The following is a 25,283-nucleotide window of genomic DNA, read 5'->3' as shown; positions in this document are numbered from 1 at the left end:
CTTCTCCCACTAAGTCTAGTTTAAAGTTCTCCTTACAGGTACCTTTAGATACTTTTGCCTCTGTATACACTTACAAGCTAATTACCCTCAAAAAAAAAAAAAAAAAAAAAAAGGACTCAAGCCATAAACTGCATCCTGAGAAGCATCCCCAAGGACTCCTCCCTTTGAAGGGTTTTACCTGCAACAGAAGAGGATCTTAGGAACAGAATTTTAACATGCAAAGTCTCCAAGTCTACCGGGATTATGCAGCTGAACAAGCACTGGCTCTGTTTTACTGGCTTTTGTGCCATGACAGTGTTTGTGTAAGTGCTGGTGTCGTGGGTGTTTCCCAGTGTATTGGTGAGGGATGAATGCCAGGGTGGAGGCTTGTGACCTGGATTTCTCTATCCCACTCTTTTCTAGCTTCTAGCTCTTTTCAGAACACTTGTCATCAATCATTTTTTTTTTTTTTTCCCCAGTTGTTCTATGTGTTTGCAAGAGTTCTGAGATCATGAACTTTTGGAAACTTTTCTGTGCTTTATACGAAGCATTGTGATCAAAGTCTATATGGCAGACTTATCCCTGGGGTTCATCTGCTTTGTGTCAGAAGCCTTATGTTGGTTTCCTCCTTCTATTTGTGGATAAATTTTAAAAGAAGTTTCAGACATTTGTGGAAGTGACTCAAAGTCATTCTTCATTGCCAATTTAGTTACAGCTCACTTGGCGTTTTGAACTGCTTTAGCAACTGACTGCTATTCTTTTGGAATGAACTAGAAAAGTATAAGCAGCAGGTAAAATATATTAAAAGCTGCATTCACAGGGATCTTCTCACTGTTAAAATGATCATAATTTTCCAAATTCACTTGAGATGTACACAGTATGTATCCTTCCTATCATCTCTTTGATATATTTTATAAAGTGCTCTTAATTATAGTTTTCTTCAAAATATCCATTTTCCTATTATGTAGATAAAATACATGTTCAAAATGCAGTTTCCCTCATTGTGTGATATTGTCATTATCAGAATCTGTAGCATTGGAACGGAATGACCTAAAACAGAGCTTGAAAGACTCTGAGGTCCTTCACCTGGCCTGCTGTTCAGTATCTGCCCTGAGCAGACTCATAGTTCCCTACTCCTCTCATCTCTTTTCATCAGTCACCCTCACTTCCAGAGACACATTTTACTTATAATTCTACAAGCCCCCTCCCCCAAAAAAAAACAAACAAAAACCCCCCAAGCAGATAAAGCAACTCTTCACTATTTACTCAGGTATGCAGTGTTTGTGTGTTCATGTGAAAACAATGGCTGTGTGTGGACATAAATATGTTTATATTTTCATGTGTGTACATAAACTTGTACAAAATGTGAAAATTTATATATTATTAATTATAAGTCTGTGTATTATAATACCTGTATTCAAAAAATGGATATCTCTGTTTCTGTTTACAGATTAAAAAAAAAATTAAATACATTAAATGCCAACTTAAAATACCAGTCAAAAAATAGTTCCTTTTGTCATACTCTGTTATAAACTGAGAATGGGAACAGAAACTGCCATAAATTAGGAGAAAGTTTGCTAGATAAAGGTCTAGCAAGAATCTGATCATACAGGAGAGTAGCAGAATAACATATGCAGATGTGGCACAAATGTCTGTTGCTTTTGAAAAACAGGTTATGCATCATAAACCCAGTAACCAACTTTTCTGCCAGACTGATAATCATTTTATATAGTCCCTAACATGGAGTTAGTGATGACTATTTCATGCAATTATCTGCTCTGGGAGATTTCAAAACTCTCTTAAGACCATGTGTCTTGGGGTGACTTTATGATGTTGTATCGCATATCACTGCCCTATGCCCAGAAATTAATTTTGTGCCTTTCTATGCCTTTAAACTGAGCCTGAGAGGGGGGAGGAAAAACCGAGCAAGTTGCCTTCTCTCAGTGGATATATTTCCAAATTTGCCCAAACCAGCACACCATGGCATTGTCTTACTGCTAATTCTACTTCCTTTCCCTGTAGATTTTTATACATCAGTTGTTCTATGTGTTTGCAAGAGCTCTGAGATCATGAACTTCTGGAAACCTTTCTGTGCTTTATATGAAGCATTGTGATCCCAGTCTGTATGGCAGACTTATCCCTGGGATTCATCTGCTTTGTGTCAGAAGCCTTGTGTTGGTTCCCTCCTTCTAACAGTTCTTGATGAATATTGTTATCAAGACAAGATAGAATGTGGTTTCTAGCAGTACTAGCTTCTTTTTCTCTTAACTGGGGCATCAAAGTTGTTTCATCTGTCTAGGGCTAACAGCTGAGGAAGCCAACAGCTTGGCAGGGCACAGCAGAAGCAATTCTATACTGAAAAGCAGTAATAGCATTCATATTTTAAGAGATGGTAATGATGGGAACTGTTGAAGTCAGTGGATTTATTGATTTATTTACTACATGCTTTTATATTTTAGCTTTCTTTTCTCTGCAACTAGTTGCAGTGAGAGAAAAGTGATTTGCTTCTTTTTTGCAACCTCCCCAAAAAAATGACTGAACTAGATCAAGACATTAATACCTTACCATATTTAATTCTTCTATATATTACTATGATTTTTGAAATTTTTCAGACACCTTTTATAGAAATCCTACCCTTAAAGTGTTGATCTTTCTCTCTTTTATAATATATTTTAAAGACATGGTCCTAGAAAAATTACTTATAAAGGGCAGACTATGTTTAAAGCAACATATCAGAATATCAATAATTAAAAAAAATGTTTTACTCAATTAGTTGCTCAAATAAGTTTCAAGACTAAAAGACATGTAAGGCTTGTCATTTTTTTGCTTAAAATATTTGACCCATAACATAAGAAAGAGACAAAAAATTAAAAAAACATTAGTAACATGGATATGGTAGCAGGTTGTGCCTGTCATGGTTTGGCACTGGCCAAACAGCAGTCACTTACATATGTTTGTTTCACTGCTCACACAAAATATTTTTGTGGGTAACTCACCAGAAAACAGTATTGCTCAGGCTCTGTTCACACACTGGGATAAAAAAAAATCATGGTGCTATTTTTTTTTTTTGTTTCTGGTTTGTTTTTTCTTTTTTTATGTTTTGTTTCATTTTGTTTTGCTTTTAAGAACTTATTATTTATTTCCGATCTATGTCTTAATTAAGTTACTTCTAGATGGAATGAAGGTAAATTTTAGCATTAATGACTATAAAACAAGGAGTTACAGTAATAAAATCACTAAAGAACCTCTGGACAAAGATTGTGTGATATTTAAGAAGTTAGGAAAGGAAAGGGATGATCATGAGCTAAATAAAGTGTAATTAGTAATCAGGGATCATAAAGATGCTGTACATTAAAATATAGATATTCTTGCTTCTGATGCATCTGTCTTCAGACTACATAGGTTTAATACAATGTGCAAGAAGAACCCTACTGGATCAGATCAAAGATCTGTGCCCTAGAATTAAGTCTATAATAAATAACTTTGAGAAAGAGGAAGGAAAGGAAAGTGAGGTGAGTTTTTACTCCGAACATTTCCTCTCTTTCCTGTTACTTGTGGCTTTCACAATGAAGACTATTGTTGTATGTGATAGCTCTCACTGTATTTTAACTCCTACTTGTTGGCTTCTTTTGACACATGTAATCTCTTAGTATCATTACTATCTGTTGATCTATAATTTGAATAAATACACTAGAAATAAGAATATTGTATAAAACCAAATATGAGTAAAATTTTCTCAAAGTTCTTACATACTTACTGCATTTTCACTATGGTGATCTGCTTGGGACTCGGGAGGTTTCTAACATCTTTGGTTTGAAGTAAATGCCTTATTATTTTAGTCCCCTTGTGCACTTAGTGGTGATAAACTCCATGGCAGATGTTTGCATAACTGGGTATTTGAATGATATTAAATCCTCCAGCCAAGCTTTCCACTGCCTGCTTCAAGGTGTGCTGGGAAACAGCTCTGCCAGTAGAACTCTGAGGGAAGCGAGTAGTCCTGGGTGATGGGAAGAGTAAACCTTTGATGGTAAAGCTTCAGGGCTTTGTAGCTAATGTGGCAACCAACATTTGCCCACATTTCAACACTAACAGATCACACCACTCTGTAGATATCTCTTGGAGTGAAGTGGAAATCCTGTCAAACTTCCTGGCTCCAAGCAGATCCTGAAGGCACTAGACTTTGAAGTGTAGGCACTCCAGGGCTAAGATTTTGAGGAAGTAGAAATCTTTATTAGCTGAGTGATCATAGAATTCTTGCAAATGACATAATGAGTCTGTGTTTCCTAGTAAAATCAAGCCCCAAAAAACCCAAACGAAAACCAAATACCCCCCCCCCCACACCCCCAAAACTTCCTCTGATTCCTTAGGTTTTAACTTTTATATTTTTTGAGATCCTGTTCTGCTTAGTAGTAAGCAGTACAAATTTGAAGTAATTACTTCATGCCTGAAATTGTAATTGAAGAATTAACCCTGATATGCAGATGAACGAAACTTATAAAAGTGTGAAAAACCTGTGATGCAGTGTCCATCTTGGGTGTAGCCTCTTGACTGCCCAAGGTGTACCTTTGAAAGCCCTTCAATAAATACCTGCTTTTATTCTCTTAATCTTGTCTAGCCTCTGCTTTCAAGTAACCAATCAAGGCATCACCTCAACCACCAAAAAACCCCTTTTAGATAAGAAACAGAGTATTTCTTAAATGAAACACTAGTCTATCAGATGTGGTGATTATGAGCTTGCATGCATATTGAATCATTGGGCAATCCCACAGGACATATCTTCCCATGACAGCTTCAGCTGGGTTTGTGAAGACTGAGGGGGTGACCTCTCTGCTCTCTGCAGCTTACTGAGGAGGTGAAGTGGAGAGGGAGGTGCTGATAACTCCTCCTTGACATCCTGTGATAGGATGCCTGGGTAGAATTCACAGATGCATCAGGGGAAGTTTAGTCTGACAATTAAGAAACATTTCTTTGCCAAGAGAATTGCAAACACTGGGGCAGGCTTCTGAGAGAGGTGGTTAATGCCCTATGCCTGTCAGTGTTTAAGAGGCAGTTAGATAATGCCTTTAATATTCCATTTCAACTTTTGCTCAACCAGAAGTAGTCAGGCTGTTGAATGAGATGATCAGTGAAGGTCCCTTCCAGATGAACGTAACTCTTCTAGTGTAGTGTAGTCTCACTCAGTTCTTCCAGTTTTCTAATTAGAAGTTCCAAAATAAACCTTTCTAGACAAATCTGATTCAGTGAACAGCATAAGCAAATAGGAGCCTCCTGTCTAAGCCAATACTTTGACAATCACATCTAATACAATATTCAAAAGTTGCTATGCCAGAGTCTAATTTCCTCTGAAAAATGAGAGAGATCTTCATCCTCACTAAATAAACCATTCTACGAGAGCAGAGTCAATGTGACTCACATTAAGTACATCACATGAAAGGAGTAACAACCCTAACCAAGTTCATATGTGAATATAGAAGTAATTTAGGCAAGTACAGCAGAGTAGGGAGAAGGCACTGACCCAGGCAGCAGGTCCCAGAACAGCCGTACTCTGTTTTCTCCCTGTACTCAGGTATCTAGCTGGTGAGATTTCAAACACCCTGAAGTCACTCTAACCTGCACTGTCTGCTCCCAAAGTTTGGAGCTGAGAGAGGCAAAGATTACGTGGAGCTGCTTTCTGCAGAATTTCTGTAAGCTGAACTAACTGCATCTCTTGTGATCTTCTGTGGTGGCAGCAATAGCAGCAATCATGGCAGTTTTTTTCTCCTCATGTTGAACTGCAGCTCAAGGGGTGTAAAATATGTCATGTGTACTCTTGCAGGCTTGAAACTGAGTGGCTGCTGCTGGAGAATAAATAGTATTATAACATTTTTTTTACAAAATATGTAAAATATCATGGCTACTGAAACAGATAGTGTATGCAAATTTGGGATTGAGGAAGAGAAGTTGCCCAACATTTTTAATGCTAATCATGGAGTCCTAATGATTTTAACATAGTCATGGACATAGCTGAATAAAAGTTGTTCATTTTACCTTCCTTAGTTCTACTTAATGGATTTTAAATCGTTATCCTGCAGAGAAATCTTGCTTGAATCAGTTGATTAGTTCAGTTGATACACGAATGATGTTTGCTTTATTTTCTTACAAAGCCAACAATATCATCTTATCCAGGAATAGAAATTTTTGCTATTTTAATTTTTTTGTTGTTGTTGGGTCTTTGGGGTTTTTCCACTATAAAGAAAACCCCCAAAACTACACCTTTATCACTCATATGAAAATGTAATTTGCTCTTATTCTGGTGTGTTGTGACCTGCCTTGCATACACAATAATTCTGTTTCAATTATTTCCTATAAAGAACTACTGTTTTGTAAAAGAATCACATAATTGCAGCTCTTAACATTTTATCTTTCATTGTCTTTTTTTTTTTCTTCTGAAAGCAAAGTTATAGTGAATGAAAACCATTATTAAAACTTGTCAGGTGCTTTCTCTTTTATAGGGCAATAAACTAAGCTGTTTTCAAAGAAATAAAGAGAATATATCAATGTTTTGACCATTATCAAGGATTTAATCTGTATTATACTTTCACAAGATTGTAGGATGTTTCATGGTACAGTTTTTCTGATGCAGCAGTAGATTGCATGCTTGCAAAATTGTTTGGAAGTAGCTGTCATGATTTTAGTGGAATGATGATGTTGCTCAGTTTTATTTATCCTCAAAAGCAGTAAGGCAGAATAAATTTCACTGTTCTAGAAATTGTTTCACTTCTTGTGTTTCTTTGTGTGAGGTAATGCACGCAGGAAAGGATTCTTTTTTAATTTTCACCCAAACCAACTTTCTTAGTTGAAAGCCTTTTGTTTACAGAATTCTTGGAATCCATATATCATGTAGACATAATGCACCCTTTAATATATTTTAGACTTCTAATTTAAAGAAAAAATAAACTATGATTATATAATTTGATTGAATGTTAGCTATTGCAGTTAGGTGATACTGGATTGATTACAGTGGGAACATTGACTTTTATCATGTTAACTTTTTTTACTAGTCCTAGAAAATACACCTCTAAAGGAAAATTTGAAATCCTGAATACTTACTTTCCTTGGCAACATGTATTTTGATGTTTCATCTCATATGACTGTTAGCATGTGCAATTTTTAAATCACTTTAACTAAAGCTTCACATTCTCATTTGATTCAACAAAGTGACTAGTTGTTACTGATCAAACTTTCAGTGTGGGAGACAGACAATAGCTAACATGTTTCCACAGAAAAGTCACATACACTTTCTTTCCAAATGACAGTGCAGTTATAAGACTCCTTTACTGAAATGCCTGCAAGCCAGTTTAATTAGTCAGCTAAATGAAACTGTCAGAAATTTAGGAAACATATTTTTAGTAAATTATAGCCTTAGGTATTTCTTAATTTGCTCTGTAACTTCAGCTGGAAAACCTGTTTCTAATGTACTATTTGTTCAGCATGGATGAAGGTCGCTTCACATTTGCTTTTATCTCCTTGCTGTCTGGCCATTTCACAGATGTTTGAATATTAATAAGAAGGAAAGTGTTTGGAGAGATTCAGCATAAAAGGGAGAAAAAATTACATTTAGGAGTTTCATAATAATTCTGTTCTTGCCAGCAACAAAATTAAGATCATGTTTTTGTTTCAAAATCTAGATTATGGAAATGAATGCTGCAGACAAAATTAATAGGTCTAAAATTATGGTAATTATAGCCATGGTAACTAAATTTCCTCATGCATTAGAAACTAAAGACCTGTGATACAGTACTTTAGTCAGGCATGGTATCATTGACTCGCAGCATATCTGCTCACAATAACCCTTTTACGGAGAACGTTTAAGTGCTCTATTAAAACACAAAAATATTTCATAATTTAAAAATAACACCTGAAAAGAAAGGGAGAAAGAGGAAGTAAAAAAGTGTTAGGCAGAGATGCTGAAGTGCTATAAGCACTGTAGCCATTCACTTAAATTGCACAGTTACTTACTTGAAACCACTTATTTTCAAGTGTATATTGAAAGACAGAGTGGTGGAACCCATCCAAACACTGTTTGGCTAAAAACTTTGCATCATCAACATCTTTTTGTGTGTTCAGTGCAGGAGTATTACCATATTACCTTGATTAGCACATTGATAGGTAAAACTGATACAGGAATAGAATTATTCAGCCATTACTTCCAGACATACTAGAGAGTTTACCTGTACTGCCTTAAGAAAAGTGATTGAAAACACTCATGCTTTCTCAGATCTATGTTCTACAAGAGTTAAAAGAAGAGAGAATACCAAGATTTAGTAATGCATTTGTTAAGAGAGTTTTGAAATTAACCAAATTCTTAATTTATAATTCCTACTTACCATTTGTGTTATAGCCAAAATACTCCATTATGTCAATTCTATGGAAAGAAAAGAATTAATTTCTTAAGAAATTAGTGTGGTTCTATCCCAGAGCCACTAGGACTAAAGCAGTGTCAGAAAAAGAGGCTTCTCATTAAATGATCTGTGTAAACACAGTATCAGAAGTATCACTAGGAAGGCATGATCTGCGCAGCTACACTTTATCTCACACAGTTCAGCTGGCTTTGGCCTGGAATTTAGGAGTCTGAGTACAGGGACAGCTAAAGGCTAAAGCCTTCACTGTATTTAGTCTTTGAAATTTGCCACATCAGTATTGTTTGAGCAGCGCTTGTGACATGTAGTCTCTCTGTGACATGTAAACAGTTCAGCAAATTCAGAAATACTGACTCCTCATTTCTGTTCAAGAACTTCTACATTTTTGAAAACTAAAGTAAATATATATAATTTTGGTTCCCATACAATCCCACTACCTTCAGAAGACTACTACACAACCCATACATGCATCCATGAATTCTCCCAATAAAAAATCTGTAATTTGTTTGTAAAGTAACACTGATCAGTTCCTCTACACTGATCAGTTCCTCTAATTTTTTTTCTTTGGGTGCCATCAATCCTGCTTTACTGAGTGACAGCTTTGAATTCTGTCTCCATGCCAAATAAGATTAATTTCTCTAGATAAAGAAATTGACACACAAAAGTAGCTGCTTCTTCTCATTCTAAATTATTTCTAGGTTAAGCTTCTTCTAAAGGAGGCAGCCTCTGGTATGTCTACACAACCAAGGAACACAATGCAAATTAGGGTAAACCTGTAGTGCAAAGCAGACTAATGTTGGGAATTTGACACCTATAAAGTGTCTTCATGAATTTACTTCTGACTGATTCTAGATTGCTTCCGTGGTCTGAATTTTCATAAGCAGATGCAGAGTGTCTTCTGATATCCCTTAATACCAATGGAATCCAGTTTGCCGGCCACAATCTCCCTATGTGTTGTATTCCAAAGAGAGGTAATGGAGATAATTTAGTTCAAAACCTGCTCATAAACAGAATAGTAATGCAGGTGCTCTTTTTACACCTTGGATACTAGAACAAAAATCAAATAAACAAAACAGGCAGTTGCCTACTACAAGATTCAGATCAAACACAATAAATTACTTGTTGGACAAATAATGTATGTCTTTATAAATATGTTAAGGTATGTTTCTTTAGACAGTATGATACAATTTTATTTCTCTATCTTCTGGAAATCAGAATTTGAAAATCCTCCACCTGTGCATATTTGCACATCAGATGCTTTTCACTATCTACAGGTAGGTTTATGCAACATGCCTCAGTTCAGTGCAGAAGGTTTGTTTGAAAAACATAGCTTTGGGGATTCTATATTTCCAAATAATTTTACTGATATTTCATTGTAATGTGTGATAACATTTTCCAGAAAATAACATAGTTCTGAACTGTCTCTTTCAAATAAAATAACCTGTCATTTACTTTTCCACTGGGAAAATTTCAGAACAATAGCCTCTTATTCGTATCTGACTAACAGCATTACACTCATTATCAAAACAACAATGCCCACCTGAGAAACTAGAGTTAAGTGAATAATTGACTAACTCTATCTTTTAGTGAACACCTAGACCATGAGCAAATTTTAAGAGAAAAGATTTGTAGACTGTGAGCCATTTATTGGACAAACATTTTTTACATGTAGATGATTCATTTTTATTAAGTTCTTCTTATATACTACATGAATTATGTGGACCTGTTTTCTTTCACAGATGTATGGGCATAATTCTAAGATTAAATTTTCTGGACCAGTGCTCACTTTTCCTAAATCAAAACCTTGAGAATGTGTAGGATTTATTTAAAACACATTGCACCTGTGAACACTGTTTTCAATTATTTTATTGTTGTTACAATATGAAGGAAAAATTATTATGAAAGACCTTTTCTGGCTGGTAGTTACCAGTGCTGTCGTCCCTATGTATTCTTTTTCTAGTGTTGAGGTACTCTGCAATTTTTATTTAGTATCTTCTCAATTTTAATTTCAACTGTTCTTTCAAAGAAGGGTTGTTAATATTTTCCCTGCTTTTCAAATGGAAAATTTAATTATTGAAAGACTTGGCAATAGCCAGGATAAGCAGTGTTTCATCCAAATCTGTATGTTTGAAACACCCATCTGGGAACATCAAGTTTGGATTTTACTTTTTAAATTTATGTTCAGTTATTCTCTGAGCTTTACAGAGAAACAGACTAGATTGTGTTTTGTGCCAAAGATCCATGGAAGAGAAATCTAAGCAGCAGATGATATCACTGTCGCAGTATCGAACTGCATCAAAATCTCCAAGTGACTCTGTCATCAGTGTAGAGTCAAATAATACACTAAAGTATGTGGGCTTATGATTTCCTTTAAAACAGTGGTGCTGAATAGTAATGAAAGTATTTGATACAGGTGATTAATACTACTCAGTTTACAGAAGGCAGAATTTAATACTTTGGGTTTCTTAAGCGGAATTCTGGTGATTATCTGCTTTCTAGTTTAAACATCCTGTCATATCTTTTTTGGCTTCAAAAGGCTCCTAACCTCAGACATCAGGGGGTCTTTGTTAGTAAATGAAATTTTACTCCTAATGAACAACAGTTTTCTAAAAGAATTGCTGTGCAGTCTCTTGTCAGGATTTCTTTGAGATACATTTTACTTAACAGAACATAAGATAGGCTGTGCCCTTATAATCCCCTTCCACTCATCCCATTTGCCCCCCATTGAAAGTCTGAGAGGGAGGTTGAATGATTAGCTCAATCCACTCAAAATCTAGGTGTTTAATGTCATTGTTCAGAAGGACTTCCTATCTATATAATTTTCCTTTTGGAACTTATGTAAAATGATGACATGTAATGACACATACATTCTTTTGCCAAAATATAAATAGCAGACAGAGACAAAATACCTAAAGGAAAAGACCACATGTATCTTTCCTTCCTTACTCTTGGCATTTCCTGCAGCCTTACTAGAGGATAATTAGTGTTTTGTTGAAGAACCAGTTAGACCTGCTGGCTGCAGACTCCATCAGTCTCTCTGTTACTAATCTCTCTGTGGAGCTGAGCTCCCCATGGTTCAGTGCTTATGAAATACAGGTTCTTTGTTCAGTGTTGATGTGAATGAGTCTCTGTGTCTTTTTAGTTTTAAATTTTATCATACCTGACAGGTTTCTTTAATAACATTTTTCAGATCCATAATAAAAATTACATTGCAAGCACATAAAAGGTTCTCCAACACCTGCAATATTCACCTTCCATGCTAATTATGCACATTAAAATTATCTTTATGGGTGACTCCCAAAATGGCAGAGCTGGAAGAATTTGAACAATTCCCAGAAGATACTCATTCTGTCTTCTTTTTCTTTTTTTTTCTGCTGTCCATGAATTGCTTTCCCCTTTCCTGCAGCTTCTAAGCAGAATCTTCTGAGAGAGAACTGAATTTTTCTGCAAACTCTATAGGCAGATCCCTTGTTTCTGGTTTGATGTTTAGACTGGAATCTGTTAAGGGAAGACACCATCTTTTTGGTAATGCATGTGTATCCTGGTTATCCTTCTTTCCCTGGCCAGCAAGGGTCTTCATGACTTTCATCTCTCCCTGTTCAAGCTATGGAGATGTCTCCACAAGAAACAGTTCTCTCGTGGCTTCAATGTCACATCATAAAATCACCCCAGAACAATGTGTAATGCTTAGTTTTATGAGGTACTTGTCTATGACTGGAAATTTTGTTCTGAAATAATATAAATAGTGAATAATAATAATGAGTTGAACAATGGACACTGAGGAAAATATTGTCAGATAAGTGATTGGAACAAAGAAGTTCCCAGGGGATAGTCAGGAACTTTATTTCTTTAAGAAAACTTATTGTGGACTTATTATTTTTCTCTCTATTATAACACATCTTATTTTGGCAGAGTCTGTACTAACAAGTGGGATGTGATAGCACTCAGGAGAATAGTCATATTTGTGTTGTTCACACCATTTCTGATTAAAATAGCTTCTCCCAGTCATTTGTAAAATCAACCTGTTTCCTATGCAAAGTTGCACTTTTATAAGTTTTGACCCAGAAGCTATTTGCTCAAAACTTAATCATCACTAGACAGAGAAGATAACTTTTAAAGGACTATGGCCTCTTAGTCAGTACATTCCCTTTTTGGCCTTCTAGTGCTCCACCCAATCCCTTCATCTTCAATTACATCTCTCTTTTCCTGCCCATGTTATGGTTTGAATGTGGACACCACTGCTGGAATATCCACAAACAACTTCATGCTATGTAGACCCAAAGCACAAAGAAGATATGTGATTTTTCTTAGATAGAAAAGAGTTCTGTAGTGATGCAGAGATGTGAAGATATCTCTCCTGTGCTTTAACCAATTGTTAAATTTTATACTGGATAAGATTCATTTCTCTATAAACCTCTTGCTGATATATACTGTGATGAGACCCCTGTGATCCTCAAGTTGGAGCTGACCTTCCTTCCTTTTTTTCTTTCCATATTTGAAACAAATACATCAGAGAAAAAGCTTCTGTTGCTAAATCTCTGCTTTATTTGAACTATTTAAGCTAAATAAAAATAGAATGAGTTGGAAATATAGCAAACCCTTATGTGCTGCCATCAAACAATCTGAGCAGGGGGCTTAAAAAGAAGTCCAGTGTTACTTGTCTGCTCTGCCCTTGCCAGGCTTGTCGTCCCCTCTGCTTGTGAGATGCAGTTGGCGTCTTTTGGTGGTTTCCTGGTTGATAACTACCCCGTCCACTCTGTGTTCCTAGGAAACTTTTTTTTAATCTCATACCTGATGGTGGCTTCAGAAGTGCCCTACTCTTCTATGAGCCATCTGAATGCTGGCTTTTCTAGAGCTGTTGTTTCTGCTTCTGATCAGTTAGTTAGAGGAAAGGGATTTCTCTCCATCCCCAAGTTCCAGATATTTGTGTTCATCCAGGGCAAGTCAAACTTGTGCTTCCCAGCTACCTTCTTTTTAATAAAATAAATGCATCACAGTAACCACACAATAAACCATGAAAGCATCCCAACAACTTTGTCATACATGTTAAGAGATAGGTACTATTGAGTATTAATGAATTGCCACCAAATCTAAATCAAGCATAAAAATTGAATTGAACCTTTTTTCCCTACTGGCATTAGATCTGGCACATATCTGTAGATGGACAAAATCCTTTATATGCCACTCTTGTTTAGGCTACTGGGATCCTGTAGCCATTTATTTTCATTATTAATGCTGAGAAAATTAATCAAGTCCAATTGCTTCAGTGCAAGGCAGTCTAATGTACTGGTTTTTAAACTCTTTTATTCCCTAATCCAACCTGTAAAATAACATTGGCATAAACAGTTTATTAGTTAAAACATGAAACAGTTCCAATTGCTTAATATCCCCTAATGGAACTGTGAAAACACATATAAAAATAGCTGCAGTTAATTTTTTTTCTCTGAAATTAGGTCCACAAAAATACCGGTTTAATTTTTTGCAAACTTTCTGAATAGCAGAAAACATTTTCAGATGCCTATTGACAGAATGTTTTGAGGCTTCTGTAAGGACAAAGTTCTCCTGAAAGGTGGTATTTTTTTCTTCTATTCTTGATAGATTGCATTGAGGCTATTGTTGGCAAGCCTATTGTACCATTGAAAGTTTCAGGTGAGAACACAGTTCTGTCATACCAGACTCTGTGTAGATTTATAATGACTAAGGCATAGATTTTGTCTTGAACAGATATGTTTAAGACATTCCTTTGAAGAGAAATTCATGCTACTGAAACCATGGAAGAGCTCTACTTCTAAAACAATTCTGTGTGTAAGAATTACTTTGATAATACTACAATAATGTCAAACTAATTCTCCTCTTACAGATGGTTTTTACAAAAATGTAATTTCACTGATTTCAACAAATACATACCAAATTTGCATCATAGTAAGCAAGAAGAGGCTCTGACTCATGGTTTATTTTACCTACTTGCCAGTTGATTGCAGAGTGCTCTTGTTGACAGGCACCTAAATAGTTATTAAAGGAGCAAAGGGTGAATTTATAATAGTTTTTCTTAATGTAAGCCAAATATCTCTGGATAGGAAAAGTGGCATTAAGCAAACATAAAGACAGTTCTGGATTCAAGACAAAGAATTTAATTTGATGTAACAAATTAAAGTTTAACAATGAATATTATCTATGTCAAGAGGCAATAAAGAATTGCAATTTAGAATTCACCCCATTACTAACCTCTAGCTATTTTTGGCATAATTTAAACTAATTATTAGAATTCTTAATTGGGAAGGAGAGAACTTGCACCAATTTTATCCTTTTCTTGTTACTCTGTATGTCAGAAAAGAAATCGACTATCATATCAGCCAATAAAACAACATTGTTGCTGAGAGGATCTAAAAATTTAGATCTAAAAACTTTAAATAAATCACATTTATTGATTAATATCTTAATTATTTTCATTTATACTATAAATACTTTGCATATGAGGAACTAAGACATGCAATCTGATAAATTTTTCTTGAAAGAAAAAGTAAGCAAAACAAATTTCAATTTAGCTATGAGCTAGGACTGTAAAATAGATTTAAAGTAAGTCTTTAGCTGGCTACCTTTCAGACAAACTTTGAACAAAATTCAAAGGATGACCATTTTTAAGACTATGTTTATTTTGAAACAAAATCCCAGAAAACCAAGAGTGTTTTAATTAAAAGAACTTTTGAAATATAAAGAAGAAATAATCTGTTTCTGGACTACATGAAGATGATTGTAAAGAGATTGGTATTTCATGGCAAAATCAGGTTTCATGGTACCATTTCTATGGCATCACCCTTGCCTTCTGATACCAACAATGATAACTATTTAATATAATGTTAACTACATTTTATGAGCTTAAAATTTAAATTACTTAGTTCACACTGTCCAGGTTTTGTCTTTTGTACAGACTTTTTTAGTTCTCCATACAATGTTAATTACTTAAATTCAGCTTCTCTTCTAGATCTGGATAAAGTTGAGTGGGTACTGATATAAATGATGATAAAATCTTCAAGTTGCCTGAATATTTATCCACAGAATTTGAGGATATGATAGCTTTATGTCTTGTCTGTGCAGCTAGTCAAGCAACTATCTTTTCTAGAGAAACCTTCCCAAGTTTAGTGTAGTAGAAAGCCCCCTCATCTCTTCCCTATTCCACCCTTATGCTTAATGAATAACAGAGCAACTTGCAAAGCAGAAACCTGACATCTCTGAAGCACTGACATATTTTTAGGTGTATGCTTGGAATGAACTTTTTGATGCCACATTTATTGTAGTCCTTTTTTTATTGTTTTTTTATACTTGCTGTGCAGTTTCTATATTTTCTACCTTGTTATGCTTTCTTTCTGTCTCATATTGTCAGTTTCTTTTTTGATACTTTTCAATAGAAAGCAAAGCATGAAAATCAGTATCTCCCTCAAGGCCATTAAAGTCAATCATTTGTAGGATAACAGTAAGTTGCCATAGCATCTTTAAATTTGAATCGTTAGAGTCCAGTGCTTGCTGCTTCCTCTCTTCTTTACCAGCTACACACTCTCCATGCCAGGCTTTATGTTTGAGAGCACACTGCTTATTCTGTGGAACAATATTTGCCCTGTAGAAGGGCTTTGCCTGGAGTGGAGATAAACCAGCTTGAGCTTTATCCTATTTACAAAGTTACCAAGGAAGAATGGAGAAGGGGTCACACTGCTTTTGGTCTTGAGGAATGCTGAAACCAGACTGGCTCATCAATCCCAAAGTCTAAGGAAGAACAATATTTCAGAAACAGTCGTGAGGTGTGGCAGATCTGATAAGGGAACCAACAAGTGATGGTACTGATAACTTATCCAAAGCTGCTGAGCTGACACACCCAGCCTAGGAATGTATGATTGACAGTCAATTACTTTATTCCAGAAAAGACCAGGCCCGGCTTTCAATATCAGGGACTTCTAACACACCCTTTTTCGGAGTGTATGTGGAGCTTCCTCCCTTGACTGGGAATGTCTCTAAAGCTTACTGCTCGAGGCTTATCAAAAGAGATGTGCTAATGGTCTTTCATATAGGTGAGTAATATCAGCTCTACATGGTAATAATTTTGCTAGCTTTAATATCATTGCTTCGATATTTTTCAGTAAATAGCGCACTATGCTAATAGTTATAGCTACATATGCTAAGCAGTAAATACTGCAGATTAAATTATTTTAATCTAATTGTTATCATTATCATAAATTCAAATAATTAATGAATTTTATTAATATAAATATATCTGGTCTGCAATCCTTGATCCTGGACAAAGTTGTATAAAGGCTCCATTACACCTGTATAAACCTTTAGACATAAACCATTGACCGTGTTTGGGATTAGGATTGGATCCAGTCACACCTGGGCTCCTCTTTGAGAGGGAGTTTTGAAGTCACATGGCCCTTTCTGAAACTCTTGACTCAACAAGAGAGTCTCCCTGATAAAACTTGTCCAAAGCTTCTGTTTTGCTTGCAGTAGCTCCTCCCATGTTTTTCTTCAAAAAAAGGTGGTCTAAAGCTAAAGCCACAGAAGTTACTCTCTGTAGTAAAAACCAAACCAGAGAACAAATTGTTCTGCAAGAATATGATCATTTTCATCAGCATATTAATGAACAATCTCAGAAAAAAGCAAACACAGGATTATAAAGTTTCGGTGTTTAAACGAATTCTAGTCACCAAAGTCCTAAATCTGAGAGATCTAAGGGACTTGGAGGAGAGCAGGAGTTTTGAAAAGCACTTTCTTAAATAAAAAGGCTTGTGAATAGCTTTAGGCTTTCAGTAACACATGCTGTTATATTCCCACATCATCTCTTCTTTGTGAGGCAGAAAACACTGTATGTCCCATCTCCTTGCATTAGGTGTAGCATTTAAAATTCAGTTAAAGTTGCTCTTTCACTCCTGTGTACAGTAGATATTGCAAAAATTTGTGACAAAACTTAAAATTTTATTTTTTTAAGTCCTATTAAATACTTTGGTTATCCTTTATGTACATAATTTAGGATACAGTAACAACTAATGATGTTTTAAGCAAGATTTTTACAACCTCATACCAAATTCTTCTCTTAAACATTCTTAAAAGAAAAATATTGAGAATTCTGAGTCAGGGACTTATAACTAAAATTAACTTATTCTAGTGCTGATAAGCTGCAAAAGGAAGAGTAGATCTGGACTGTCATGTCTAGATGGTGAATGGCCAAAGGTCTGGGACATGGAAAAAAAAAAGGTGAATTCTAAGTTTTATCCTTTCATTTTCTAATCAGCATCCCACAGATGAATCTTCTGTTTAATGAGCAATAGCTGTTAGAAGGTGCTCAGATATTGTGGTGCTAAAAGTGCCACAGCTGTGTAAGCAAAGTGCATATTCAGGTTGATTTTCTTTAGGCACTTTGTCAAAAGAGATAAAAGAAACAGAATGGAAGAGTGTTTTAAAGAAAGTAATTAGAATGAGCAGGTGAAGTGCCTTACAGTACTGTGAGGAAGTAATTTGAAGAGAGGTGTTGAGATATGAGTAGGTGAAATATTTGAAGGGCTTTACAAAGTAACATCAAGTTAGGTCAAATGAAAATGAAAAATGCAATATAAAGGATAGCCCTTTGGCCTCAAGATTAAAGGTTTGGTTTGATGTTCTTAATGAGAAGTAACAGAGGAATGAAGCAAAATAAGGTGGGTGAAAAAATCATTATATAGAGTACTCAGTAAAAGAGTTTTAGGAGACCTTCTGAGGCAGAGAAGAAAAACTAAATATTCCAGTTGGAGTGATGCAATTTGTGTAAGACACCAGAAGTCCAAATATACTTTAAAGTATGCAACGTAACAAAAAAAGATCTATTAGCATCCTTGGAACAGTGTCAGAAAGAGACACCAGAGAATGATGTGCACAGATCATCTACAAGTAACTTGGCAGAATTTTATGCTATTAAGCAAAAGTGTATTGAATGAAGAATACTTTGAGAAAACAAGATCAATCCTGACACAACTGCCCATGCACTTACAGCTGCACATCAGAAAATGAAAAAAGAACTTAAAGAACTGTGAGACTTAAATCAGAAATGGTGTGAGAGATTTGAAAGCTCTTGTTGGGGTCCCTCCCCTGCCGTGTATCCCTGGGAGAGGGGCCCTGAGGGCACAGACACGGGGTTTCCCTGCCCCTGCTCAGCCTCGTTCCCATTGGTTGGTTTGTGTTCCCTGCGTGGGCAGAAGGACCCTTGGTCCCGTGACTGGAACAGTTCCTCGGCAGAGCTCCGGCCATGCGGCTGGAGAAATAAACATCTCTGAAACATCTAGCAAGAATCTGTCTGTCCATATATATTTCCTTTCCACGGGACTCCTGGTTTGATATATGCATGTTGCAGGATCCCCACTGCAACAAACCAACACAATCCTTATTGGGCTGATACCCAGTTACTGCTTGATGCTCTACCTGAATCAGAAAAGCAATTAGTTATAAAGACACCTGTGAATATGGCTGAAGATGATTGCAGGATAACACAGGAGGATGTTAAAAAGGTACTTCCTCTTCAGGATCCAGAGTGGGGCCCTAATGAGCCAGATGAAATGGCACAGTTAAAAAGGTACTGGGGATTCATAATAAAAGGGCTAGAAAGAGCAATCCCTAAAGCCATAGACTGCTCAGCCCCGTATGCTATGAAGCTGGGTCCCTCTCAAACACCTTCTGAATTTTTAGACAACTTGCGAGATGCGATGCGTTGCCATGCCACCTCGGATCCTGGACCGGAAGAAGGAGTGCAGCAATTGGTAAATTTATTTTTAGGACAATCCACAGGAGACATCCGGCAGAAGCTTCAGAAGATGCAAGGTCCAACAACCCGGAATCTAGAGACTTTGCTTAGTGTGGCACGGAGCATTTATAGCAATTGGGGAGAGGGAATGCAAAAATTAATAAGGGTGGTAAAAGAAGAAAAAATAAAGGAAGACGTGGGCAAGGTCCACCAAGACAAGGACCACCCCGACTAGGAAGGGACCAGTGTGCCTTGTACAAAACCTGGGCATTGGAAAAACCAGTGCCCAGAAAAGAGAAAGGGTGATGGAAAAGAAATACGACCAGAGAGGTGCGGGGGTGGTTGCTCATATCCAAGACTGGGCGCTACCCTAGGGGACCCTCTGGTTATAGTTAAACTAGGGAACGAAGAAAAGAAAGTGGAATTTTTAGTAGATACAGAAGCAACATACTCAGTGTTGAATAAAGCTTTGATACCCATATCAAGGGGTTATTTTGTAGTGACAGGGTCAACTGGCCAATCTGGAAAGGCATACTTTTGTAAACCACTGAAATATAAATTGAGAAAACAGTGGGGAATTCACCAATTTTTATATATGCCTAACGCTCCATCTGCACTTTTGGGCAGAGATCTGCTAGAGCAGCTGGAGGCAAAAATAATATTTAAAAATGGGGAAATCAGTTTGGAAGTAAAAGACCAACAATATCTAGAGTTGCTGAGCCTAATGCTAATAACCAAAGAAACGGAAATAGCGAATGAAGAAGAAATGATTAAGAAGATAATGGATCAAGTATTCCCTGGAGTGTGAGCCTCTGGTACCCCAGGGAGGGCAAAGAATGCCCTGCCAATTCAAATCAAGCTTAAAGAAGGGAAACGGCCTGTAAGGGCCAAGCAATTTCCCTTGAAAAGGGAAGACAGAGAAGGGATCAGGCCAATTATTGAGAACTTTTTGCAAATTGGATTGTTAAGGGAGTGTCAATCTGATTTTAAGACTCCAACTTTACCCGTGAAGAAACCTGATGGGTCATACAGGTTAGTACAAGATTTGAGAGCAGTCAATAAAGTGACGGAGGATTTATACCCAGTGGTTGCTAACCTTACACCTCATGAACTCGTTTAACACCTGAACTAACCTGGTTTACCGTTTTAGATTTGAAGGATGCTTTCTTTTGCCTCCCTCTCCATGAAGCCAGCCAGAAAATTTTTGCACTTGAGTGGGAGAAGCCCAAGAGTGGACGCAAAACTCAACTCACACGGTGTGTATTACCCCAAGGGTACAAGAACTCTCCTACTATATTTGGAGAACAGCTTGCAAAGGAGCTAGAATCCTGGGAACCCCCGCCGGGAGAAGGACAGCTGCTTCAGTATGTGGATGACCTTGAACAGTTCCTGAGCAGAGCTCCGGCCATGCGGCTGGAGAAATAAACATCTCTGAAACAGCTATCACGAATCTGTCTGTCCATATATATTTCCTTTCCACGGGACTCCTGGTTTGATATATGCGTGTTGCAGTATCCCCACTGCAACAAGCTCTCAATGGAGTAACGGCTCTTTCTTGTTTCCAAAAGTAGTCATCCTCTAGAAAAAGCAAAATTATGTATAATACTGATTTTTTTTTTTTCTCTAATTCAGTATTATTTTTCTCTTTCTGTATTGGCACAGTCCTTTCAGGCCTACACAAATAGGTAGCCATGAGGTTCAGGATTCATCCCCTGTATTACTCTTTTATGTTTTTTAATGTGTTTCTCTCTGCTTGTGTTATTCGGTCATAAGGGGATACTTTGCAGACAGACTTTAAAAATGTCTAGCTTCCCTTTTCATTCTATTAGATGTAAATAATTTGTATTCAGTTTACAAGTTCAGGTCTGTAATTTAGCATACCTTACTTTAAATTATGCTTATCAATAAAATAAGGATTTTCAACAGTATGTAAGAAACAGATTTGTCATTTCATGCTGCAAGAAAAGACAAAAGACCTGCCACATTAAAATGTTTTTCATACTGTTGGTGTCTGTTCTTGTCATATTCACAAAAAGGAAAATTGACCTTACACTGGGTACCATTGCAAAAGTAACACCTAGATGTATCACAGCTATGTAGCCATATACTCCTTTAATAGGACAAGAAATAATTTTATGTCTGTTTACATCAGTAAGTTGTTATTACTGATAAATAAAGTGTGAAATAATGGCACAGCTGAAGTGCTTCAGATGCTTTGCAGACCAAGACTGGGGTTCAGATTTTGTTTGACTTCAGTTTGTGTATGATGAAGAGGCAGCTAAAACTTTTTAAAAGCAGATACAGGGACAGGAATGATATTTTCATTTTTGAATCAGGTGGTGTGGGCTTAAAATATTTAGACCAGAAATGGAAGCTTATCAGCTAAAGGAATGTTCTTATGGCCATTAAGATCCTGAAAGAAAGATCCTGTGGGACAGGGTTTGTGATGAGAAAGTGATACAAAAGATAATAACAGAGTATGTCTCTCACTTTCCACAAGTACAGTGAGCAAAAGAGGAATATCCTTGTTGTGAAATTTGGTCTCTGCTTCTATTCTACTACAGTGATCCCTTCTATGATGTTCCCAAGAGTGGATGTGAAATTCATTAGAAATTCTATTTCTCCAGGTTTCTGGCTGGCTGAAGGGAAAGTAGCAGAACATTATATGAGCTAAAGCCTGACCTAGGCAGTTTTAACATGTCTTAACTCTTCTCCCTAAACTCATTTAGTCACATTGCATTCTCAGTAAGTGATGCTCCCTTAAAAGGCAGATGTCTGGCCAAAAGCAGCAATGCTTTCAATTTCTGTAGCCCTCTAAGCCTATTCATGTTCCTTGACAGGTGTCTCCTTTTTCCCTGAAGTAACAGAAAGAAAATCACTTTTGCTCCTCTTTGCTTTCCTAAGAAAGAGCAGCATCTTAGCTGTGTCCCTGTATAATCCTTGGTTAAAGCAGAGCAGCTGCTGAATATCCTGGTGTAAATGGCATAAGACTCATACTCCAGACACATCTGTATCTGTCAGTTTACATTAAGTCACAAAGAAGAGAGTGGGGCTGTTAAATTTCTTCTAGCCAGTAACAGTTTGACCTCTGTCAAGTTTAAATCATTCATTCATGAATAAAGTAACTTTTATGAAACTACTTTTCTCTTTTTTTTTTTTCCGCTTTATATTTCTTGCCATAAAATAATTTGTGTTCCTTATAGGTGGTAATGAAGAGTCGCTTCTTGTTCTGTTCTGCAGGGGAAAGAGACTGCACATCATGGATTTAGCCATGTTCAATTATAGAAATTTTATTGTCAGTACTTCCTCTACCTACTGTAGAAATAATATTATAAGGGTCTTTTTTGACTTTCTAAGCTGAGACAACTTGCTGACAGATGTTTGTGGGTACTTGGCAAATACAGCTTAAATATGAGCCTGGTAAGGGAAAAACAAGGACATGAAATAGGAGCATGAGAAGCTTAATCTAAGACAACATGAATATATTAATCTTTAATTTCCAGTTTATATAGTGAATCTCTGAGCATCATTTTTGTATCATCAAAATGAATGAATTCTACTGCTTTTCAGTCTACACAGAGTTGTGGTCTTTTTTCCTGCAGAAAAGGGACACCATGCAGGAAAGAACCTGAGGTCTTGGTCAATAGCAACCTGACCATAAGCTGGGAATGCACTATATGGCAGAGAAAGCAAATAGCCTCCTGAACTCCATTAGGAAAAGTATTGACAGCAGGTTAAGGCAGGTGACCCTGTCCTCTCCATTCAGCCCTGATGAGACACATCTATGTGGCTTTTAAGGGCTTGAAGCATGATGCAAGGATGAGAGAGCTGGAAGTGCTCAGAGTAGAGAAGACTCAGGCACTTATCTATGTGTATAAATATTTGATAGGAGGGAATGAAGAGGGACCCACTTCTCACAGGTAATGGACATAAACTGAAATACAGGATACTGTAGCTAAACAGACGAAAACACTTTTTTCTTTTTTTTTTTTTTCTTTTCTTTCCCTGATGGGCAAGTACTGGAACAGATGGTCCAGAGAGGCTGGGGAGTCTTCCTTCTTGGAGATACACAGGACCTGACACATCCAGACAGTAATGCAATCTCAATGACCAGAGTGTTGGACTGAGGATTTCCAGAGGCCCCTTCCCGCCTCAGCAATAGCAGCTGGGTAGGTTGATCCTGGCTATCTGCTGGGTGCCCACAAACTCTGTCATTCCCCCTCCTCAACAGGACAGGGGAAGAAAATAGAATGAAAAGGAAAGACAGAGAGGAAATTCAGCAATAACTGTCCAAAATGAAACAGACTTGACTTGGGGTATTTAATTTTCTTCAAATGAATCAGGGTAGAATAATGAGAAGTGAGAGCAATCTAAAAATGCCTTTGTTCCACTCATTCTTTTTAACTTCTCCTCTGGGAGTGGTGCAGGAATATGCAGAATGGGGGTTATAGTCAGCTTCATCTTTAGTTCTCTTCCTCTGCTCCATTGTGGGGTTCCACCTAAGGGAAACAGGTATTCATTAACTTCTCCAATATGTCCTTCTTACAGGCTCCAGTTCCTCAAGAACTGCTCCAACACAGATCATTCAAGAATGGACTGCTCTAGTGTGAGTCCCTTATGGGACCACAGATCTTGCCAGAAAACCTACTCCTGCATGGCCTCCCCTCCACGGGATGCACTTCCTGCAGAGATCATGCTCCAGCTTGAGTTCTCCATAAGCTGCAGTTTCCTTCGAGTCTCTGCCATAGAATCTTCCATGGAATGCAGGTGGATTTCTATTCTGCTGTGGATCTCCATGGGCTGCAGGGGCATAGCTGCCTCAAAAAAGTCTTCCCCAGAATCTACACCACATCTCCCTCCTTCTCCACTGACCATGATGTCGGCAGAACTGTTTCTCTCACATATGGTTATTGCTTTCTCTCATAGCTGCTGCTGTAGTGGTTTTCACCCTGGTAAATATGTTATCACCAACTGCCAGCACTACTGATTAGCACACCTTTGGCCAGCCACAGGTTGGTCCTGGAGTCAGTCAGCTCTGACATGGGGGCAGCTTCTGGTGTCTCCTCACAAAGTCATCCTCGCAGCCCTACACACATCCCTGCTACCATAACCCTGTCACATAAACAAAGTACAATTTAAGATTCTGTAAATACTTGTAAAATATCAAGATTCAGCATATGTGCATGCCCTTATCTTTTTCAAAAAGCAAAACCAACCCCCCCAAAGATGCACGTGTTGTACATTTTTGAAAGATAAAACAATCACTTGTGGAATTCTTTAAATTAAAAAGTTATTATTGCATGGTTTAAAATTACTTAATAAATATCCTTAGCTATAGAGAACCTGATGCTGTATAAATTAAGCATGTAACAGTGAGCTTACTTCAAAAGCTAGTTTCAGACCTTAACCTGCCTGTATATTTGCATCAACCTCTGTAATAACCTATTTCAGAAAAGACTAATTTTGAGTGTTGGTTCCAAGGTTTGTTTCTTAGAGCTCAATCAGCCTGATACTCTGATACAAACCTGTGGCCCCCCAGACCACTGGGTATTTGACTTGGAGTTTGTCAATGAATGCACATGTACACATTTGGGCAAGATACAGATACTATGACCCTTCCCAGCAGCCAGTGCCAGGAGCATGTGCCTGCAGTGCCACAGAAGCTGCCAGCACTGAACGCCTCACTCACCTCACAGAATCAGAATCACAGAGCAGTTAGGGTTTGAAGCGGCCTCTGGAGATCACCTACTCCTACTCGCCTGCCCACTCATGCCAGTCCTCTGATAGCTGATTGTTATGATCCAGTTTTAAGGTTCTTAGAAATGCCTCTGCCCGAATTAAGGTGCAAACGAGACCATATGCCAGTGACAATAGTAAGTGTTTTATTTGATGGTAAATATGAGATAGAGAGGGAGAGAGAGAGAGAGAAAGGAAGAAAGAAGTAGAAGATAGATGAGGGACAGACAGAGTGACAGGGATGGAATAAGGAAAATATCACCACTCCGTGGATCCCAGTGATGTTCGCTGATCCTCTCCAGCTGATCTCTTGGTGGTGAAGGTCCCCCAGAAGGCACAGAGTCCCATGGGTGTACATGCTCAGGCTGGGTGGGCACGTCCGGCCATGTCCCCCTGGGGTGGGGGTCAGTCTC

The sequence above is a fragment of the Corvus brachyrhynchos genome, unplaced genomic scaffold (genome assembly GCF_000691975.1).
Source record: "Corvus brachyrhynchos isolate BGI_N302 unplaced genomic scaffold, ASM69197v1 scaffold194, whole genome shotgun sequence".
NCBI classification, from domain to species: domain Eukaryota; kingdom Metazoa; phylum Chordata; class Aves; order Passeriformes; family Corvidae; genus Corvus; species Corvus brachyrhynchos.
This window is presented reverse-complemented; position numbering follows the sequence as displayed.